The sequence below is a fragment of the Chiloscyllium punctatum genome, chromosome 1 (genome assembly GCF_047496795.1).
Source record: "Chiloscyllium punctatum isolate Juve2018m chromosome 1, sChiPun1.3, whole genome shotgun sequence".
In the NCBI taxonomy this organism is placed as follows: Eukaryota; Metazoa; Chordata; class Chondrichthyes; order Orectolobiformes; family Hemiscylliidae; genus Chiloscyllium; species Chiloscyllium punctatum.
In genome coordinates, this window is record NC_092739.1 from 100,543,044 (window position 1) to 100,549,539 (window position 6,496).

A 6,496-nucleotide genomic window follows, 5' to 3' on the forward strand; every position below is an offset into this window, starting at 1 on the left:
AGAAGTTGATTTGAAGTGTGTCTACTTCAACGCCAGGAGCATCCAGAATAAGGTGGGTGAACTTGCAGCAGGGGTTGGTACTTGGGATTTCGATGTTGTGGCCATTTCAGAGACATGGGTAGAGCAGGAACAGGAATAGTTACTGCAGGTTCTGGGATTTAGATCTTTCAGTAAGAACAGAGAAAATGGTAAAAGTGGGTGAGGTGTGTGGCATTGTTAGTCAAGGACATTATTACAGTTGCAGAAAAGATATTTGAAGACTTCTCTATAAAGTAGTATGGGCTGAGGTTAGAAAGGGGAAAGGAAAGTAACCTTATTAGGAGTTTTCTATAGCCCTCCGAATAGTTCCAGAGATATAGAGGGTAGGATAGCAAGCATGATCCTTGATAGGAGGGAGAGTGACAGTTAGTTGTTATGGGGACTTTGACTTTCCAAATATTGACTGGGAATACTATAGTTCAAGTACTTTAGATGAGTCAGTTTTTGTCCAATGTTTCCAGAAACAGTATGTGGACAGGCCAACAAGGGGCGAGACCACTTTGGTTTGGTAATGGGTAATGAACCACCCAGGTGTTAGATTTGGAAGGAGGTGAGCACTTTGGTTACAGTGACCACTATTCAGTTATGTTTACTTTAGTGATGGAATGGGATAGGTACAAACCGCAGGGCAAGAGTTAGAGCCAGGGGAAAGGCAATTACAATGTGATTAGGCAGGATTTAGGATGCATAGGATGGGGAAGGAAACCGAAGGGGATGGGCACAATTGAAATGTGGAGCTTATTCAAGGAACAGCTACTGCAGATCCTTGATAAATATGTACCTGTCAGGCAGGGGGGAATTTGTTGAGTATGGGAGCGGAGATTTACTCAGGAAGTTGAATCTCTTGTCAAGAGGAAGAAGAAGGCTTATGTTGGGATGTGAGCAGAAGAGGTATAGTTAGTAAGTTTGCAGATGGCATGAAAATTGGAGGTGTAATGGACAGTGAAGAAGGTTTACCTCAGACTACAATGGGATCTTGATTAGATGGGCCAATGGCCTGAGAAGTGGAAGATGGAGTTTAATTTAGATAAATGTGAGGTGCTAGATTTTGGGAAAGCAAATCTTGGTAGGATTTATACACTTAATGGTAAGGTCCTAGGGAGTGTTGCTGAACAAAGAGACCTTGGAGTGCAGGTTTATAGCTCCTTAAAAGTGGAGTCGCAGGTAGATAGGATAGTGAAGAAGGTGTTTGGTATGCTTTCTTTTATTGGTCAGAGCATTGAGTACAGGAGTTGGGAGGTCATGTTGTGGCTGTACAGGACATTAGTTAGGCTATTGTTGGAATATTGCGTGCAATTCTGGTCTCCTTCCTATTGGAAGGAAATTGTGAAACTTGAAAGGGTTCAGGAAAGATTTACAAGGATGTTGTCAAGGTTGGAGGATTTGAACTATAGGGAGAGGTTGATTGGCTAGAGTTGTTTTCTCTGGAGTGTCGGAGGCTGAGGGGTGACCTTATAGAGGTTTATAAAATCATGAGGAACATGGATAGGATAAATAGACAAAATCTTTTTCCTGAGGTGGGGGAGTCCAGAACTAGAGGACATAAGTTTAGGGTGAGAGGGGAAAGAGATAAAAGACACATAAGGGGCAACTTTTTCACGCAGAGGGTGGTACAAACATGGAATGAGCTGCCAGAGGAAGTGGTGGAGGCTGGTACAATTGCAACATTTAAAAGGCATCTGGATGGGTATATGAATAGGAAGGGATATGGTCCAGGTGCTGGCAGGCGGGACTAGATTGAGTCGGGATATCTGGTCGACGGGACGGATTGGATGGAGGGGTATGTTTCTGTGCTGTCCATCTCTATGACTCTATGATTCTATGTGAAGGTTCAGTTAGGGCACTTGAGAGTGACAAGTTCACCAGGAAAGACCGAAAGAAAGAGCTGAGAAGAACTAGGAGAAGACATGAGAAGCCTTTGGTGGATAGGATCAAGAAAAACCCTAAAACTTTCTATAGGCATATCAGGAATAAAAGAATGACTAGAGTAACATTAGAATCAATCAAGGATAGTAGTGGGAAGTTGTGCGTGGATTCAGAGGAGATAGGTAAGTGCTAAATAAATAAGTAGGGTTTAAACTAGCTCAGCAGGGGGATGGGAACCTGAGGTGTAGTTGCAGTGCACAGGAGGATGAGAGTAGGGAGGGCATGGACTTCACGGTCACAGGAATGTGCTGGCAGACAGCAAGCTGGTTTGAAGTGTGTCTACTTCAATGCCAGAAGAATCCAAAATAAGGTAGATGAGCTTGCAGCATGGGTAGGTACCGAGGACTTTGATGTTGTGGCCATTGCTGAGACATGGATAGAGCAGGGTCAGGAATGGATGTTGTAGGTTCCAGGATTTAGATCTTTCATTAAGAACAGGGAAGGCGGTAAAAGAGGGGAAAGTGTGGACTTGTTAGTCAAGGAAAGGGTGGCTGAAAGAACTGAAAGAAAGGGTGATGGTGGTATAGTGGTGAGCATAGCTGCCTTCCAAGCGGTTGATCCAGGTTCGATTCCCGGCCATCACAATGTTGTGGTTTCTAAACTGAGCTTTAAAGGAAATCCACCGGGGTGAAACCAGAACATGAATGCTTCATTCTGTGGTAAAACAGATTGCTCCTTGCTTGGGGGCAGCATGGTGGTTCAGTGGTTAGCACTACTCCCTCACAGCGCCAGGGACACAGGTTTGATTCCCACCTCAGGCAACTGACTGTGAGGAGTTTGCACATTCTCCCCATGTCTGTATGGGTTTCCTCCCAGAATCCAAAGATGTGCAGGCCAGGTGAATTAGCCATACTAAATTGCCCATAGTAGCTAGGTGCATTAGTCAGGGGTAAATATATGGTAGGGGAATGGGTCTGGGTGGGTTACTCTTCGGAAGGTCGGTGTGGACTTGTTAGGCCGAAGGGCCTGTTTCCACACCGTAGGGCATCTCATCTAACTTTTGATGAGGACTCGTCTACTGAGGTGGTATGGGCTGAGTTTAGAAACAGGAGAGGAGAGGTCACACTGCTGTGGGTTTTTATAAGGTCTCCATAGAGTTCCCGGGATGTGGAGAAGAGGATCGGCAAAATGATTCTAGGTAGGAATGAAAGGAACAGAGTGGTCATTATGGAGGACTTTAACTTCCCCAACATTGACTGGAAATGCTATAACTCATGTATGTTGGATGGATCAGTTTTTGTCCAATGTGTACAGGAGCATTTCCTGACAGAGTATGTCGAAGGGCCAACAAGAGGTGAGGCCACACTGGATCTGGTAGGTAAAAACAATGACTGCAGATGCTGGAAACCAGATTCTGGATTAGTGGTGCTGGAAGAGCACAGCTGTTCAGGCAGCATCCAAGGAGCAGCGAAATCGACGTTTTGGGCAAAAGCCCTTCATCAGGAATAAAGGCAGTGAGCCTGAAGCGTGGAGAGATAAGTTAGAGGAGGGTGGGGTTGGGGAGAAAGTAGCATAGAGTACAATAGGTGAGTGGGGGAGGGGATGAAGGTGATAGGTCTGGGAGGAGAGGGTGGAGTGGATAGGTGGAAAAGGAGATAGGCAGGTAGGACAAGTCTGGACAAGTCATGGGATCAGTGCTGAGCTGGAAGTTTGGAACAAGGGTGAGGTGGGGGAAGGGAAATGAGGAAACTGTTGAAGTTCACATTGATGCCCTGGGGTTGAAGTGTTCCGAGGTGGAACATGAGGCGTTCTTCCTCCAGGCGTCTGGTGGTGAGGAAGCGGCGGTGAAGGAGGCCCAGGACCTCCATGTCCTCGGCAGAGTGGGAGGGGGAGTTGAAATATTGGGCCACAGGGCGGTGTGGTTGATTGGTGCGGGTGTCCCGGAGATGTTCACTAAAGTGCTCTGCTAGGACGTGCCCAGTCTACCTAGTGTAGAGGAGACTGCATCGGGAGCAACGGATACAATAAATGATATTAGTGGATGTGCAAGTAAAACTTTGATGGATGTGGAAGGCTCCTTTAGGGCCTTGGATAGAGGTGAGGGAGGAGGTGTGGGCGCAGGTTTTACAATTCCTGCGGTGGCAGGGGAAAGTGCCAGAATGGGAGGGTGGGTCGTAGGGGGGTGTGGACCTGACCAGGTAGTCGCGGAGGGAACGGTCTTTGCGGAAGGCGGAAAAGGGTGGGGAGGGAAATATATCCCTGGTGGTCTTTTTGGAGGTGGCGGAAATGTCGGCGGATGATTTGGTTTATGCGAAAGTTGGTAGGGTGGAAGGTGAGCACCAGGGGCGTTCTGTCCTTGTTACGGTTGGAGGGGTGGGGTCTGAGGGCGGAGGTGCGGGATGTGGACGAGATGCGTTGGAGGGCATCTTTAACCTTGTGGGAAGGGAAATTGCGGTCTCTAAAGAAGGAGGCCATCTGGTGTGTTCTATGGTGGAACTGGTCCTCCTGGGAGCAGATACGGCGGAGGCGGAGGAATTGGGAATACGGATGGCATTTTTGCAAGAGGTAGGGTGGGAAGAGGTGTAATCCAGGTAGCTGTGGGAGTCGGTGGGTTTGTGGTGCTTGGTAATGACTTAGTTGTAGTTGAGCACTATGGAGAGAGTGACCATAATACGGTTGTGTTTAATTTAGTGATGGAAAGGGATAGGGCAAGTGTTATAGGTGGGGGAAGGGCAATTATAATGTGATGAGGCAAGACTTAGGAGACATAGAATGGGGCAGCAAAAATGCAGGGGATGGGTTCAACTGAAATGTGCAGCTTGTTTAAGGAATAGGTATTGCATGTCCTCGATAGGTATGACCCTGTCAGGCAGGGAGGATGTGATAAGGAAAGAGAACTGTGGTTTACTAAATAAATTGCATCTCTTGTTAAGTAGAAGAAGGAGGCTTATGTGACATTGAGATGAGATGGTTCAGATGAGGTGATGGAGAAATACAGATTAGCTAGCAAGGATTTAAAGAGAGAGTTAAGAAGAGCAAGGAGAAGACATGAGCAGCCTTTAGCAAATAGAATAAAGGAGAACCCTTAAGCTTTCTATAGGCATGTGAGGAATAAAAGGATGACTAGGGTAGGAATAGGGCCAGTCAAAGACAGAAGTGGGAAGTTGTGTGTGGACCCTGTGGAGATTGGAGAGGTGCTAAATGAATATTTCTCATCTGTTTTCACTCAGGAAAAAGAGAATACTGTAGAGGAGAAGAATGAGGTACGGGATATTAGACTAGAAAGGATCGAGGTGAGTAAGGAGGAGGTGTTATCAATTCTAGAAGGGGTGAAATATAACAAGTCCCCTCGGCCAGCTGGGATTTATCTGAGGATTCTCTGGGAAGTTAGAGAGGAGATGTTGGATCTTTGAGTCATCATTGTCTACAGGTCTAGTACCAGAGGACTGGAGATTGCAAATGTTGTGCCCTTGTTCAAGAAGGGAAGTCGAGATGACCCCAGAAATTATGGACGAGTGAGCCTTATGTCTATTGTAGGAAAAGTTTTGGGAAGGATTGTCAACATGGTTTTGTTAAGGGCAGGTCATGTCTCACAACCTCATTGAGTTTTTGAGAAGGTGACCAACCATGTGGATGAGGGTAGGGCAGTTGACGTGGTATATATGGACTTCAGTAAAGCCTTTGATAAGGTTCCACATGGTAAGCTGTTGGAGAAAATGCAGAGGCATGGGATTTAAGGTGATTTAGCAGTTTGGATTAGAAACTGGCTTTCTGAAAGAAGGCAGCGAGTGGTGGTTGATGGAAAATATTCAGTCTGGAGTCCAGATACTCATGGTGTGCCACAAGGATCTGTTTTGGGACCACTGCTGTTTGTCATTTTTATAAATGACCTGGATTCAGGCATAGGTGGATGGGTTAGTAAGTTTTCAAAGGACACTAAAGTCGGTGGAGTAGTGGACAGTGTGGAAGAATGTTGTGAGGGGACTTGGATAAACTGCAAAATTGGGCTGAGAGGTGGCAAATGGAGTTCAATGCAAATAAATGTGAGGTGATTCACTTTGGGAAGAATAACAGGAAGGTAGAGTACTGGGTCAATGGAAAGATTCTTGGTAGTGTGGATTTTCAGCAGGATCTTGGAGTCCACCGAGGTTGATGGTGATGTTAAGAAGGCATACGGTGTGTTAGGTTTTATTGATAGAGGGATTGAGTTCTGGAGCCGTAATGTCATGTTCAAACCATAAAAAATGCCAGTGAGGCCTCGCTTGGAATATTGTGTACAGTTCTGGTTGCCCCATTACAGGAAGGATGTGGAAGCATTGGAAAAGGTGCAGAGGAGATTTACCTGGATGGTGCCTGGTCTAGAGGGAAGGTCTTATGAGATAAGGCTGAGAGACTTGGGTCTGTTCTTGTTGGAGTGAAGATGGCTAAGAGGGGATTTGATAGAGACATACAAGATGATCAGAGAATTAGATAGGATAGAGAGTGAAAGTTTTTCCCAGGATGATGACATCAGCTTGTATGAGGGATAGCTACAAATTGTGGGGTGATAGATTTAAGACAGATGTCAAAGGGAGGTTCTTTACTCAGAGAG

General features: G+C 46.1%; 1 non-coding gene across 1 annotated transcript; it reads left to right on the forward strand.

Annotated features, from left to right (window-relative positions):
• The first annotated feature begins 2,477 nt into the window (after positions 1-2,477).
• Positions 2,478-2,549, forward strand: trnag-ucc (transfer RNA glycine (anticodon UCC)). Its single transcript has one exon. It is a non-coding gene; the product is annotated as a tRNA-Gly (tRNA).
• The last annotated feature ends 3,947 nt before the right edge of the window (positions 2,550-6,496 follow it).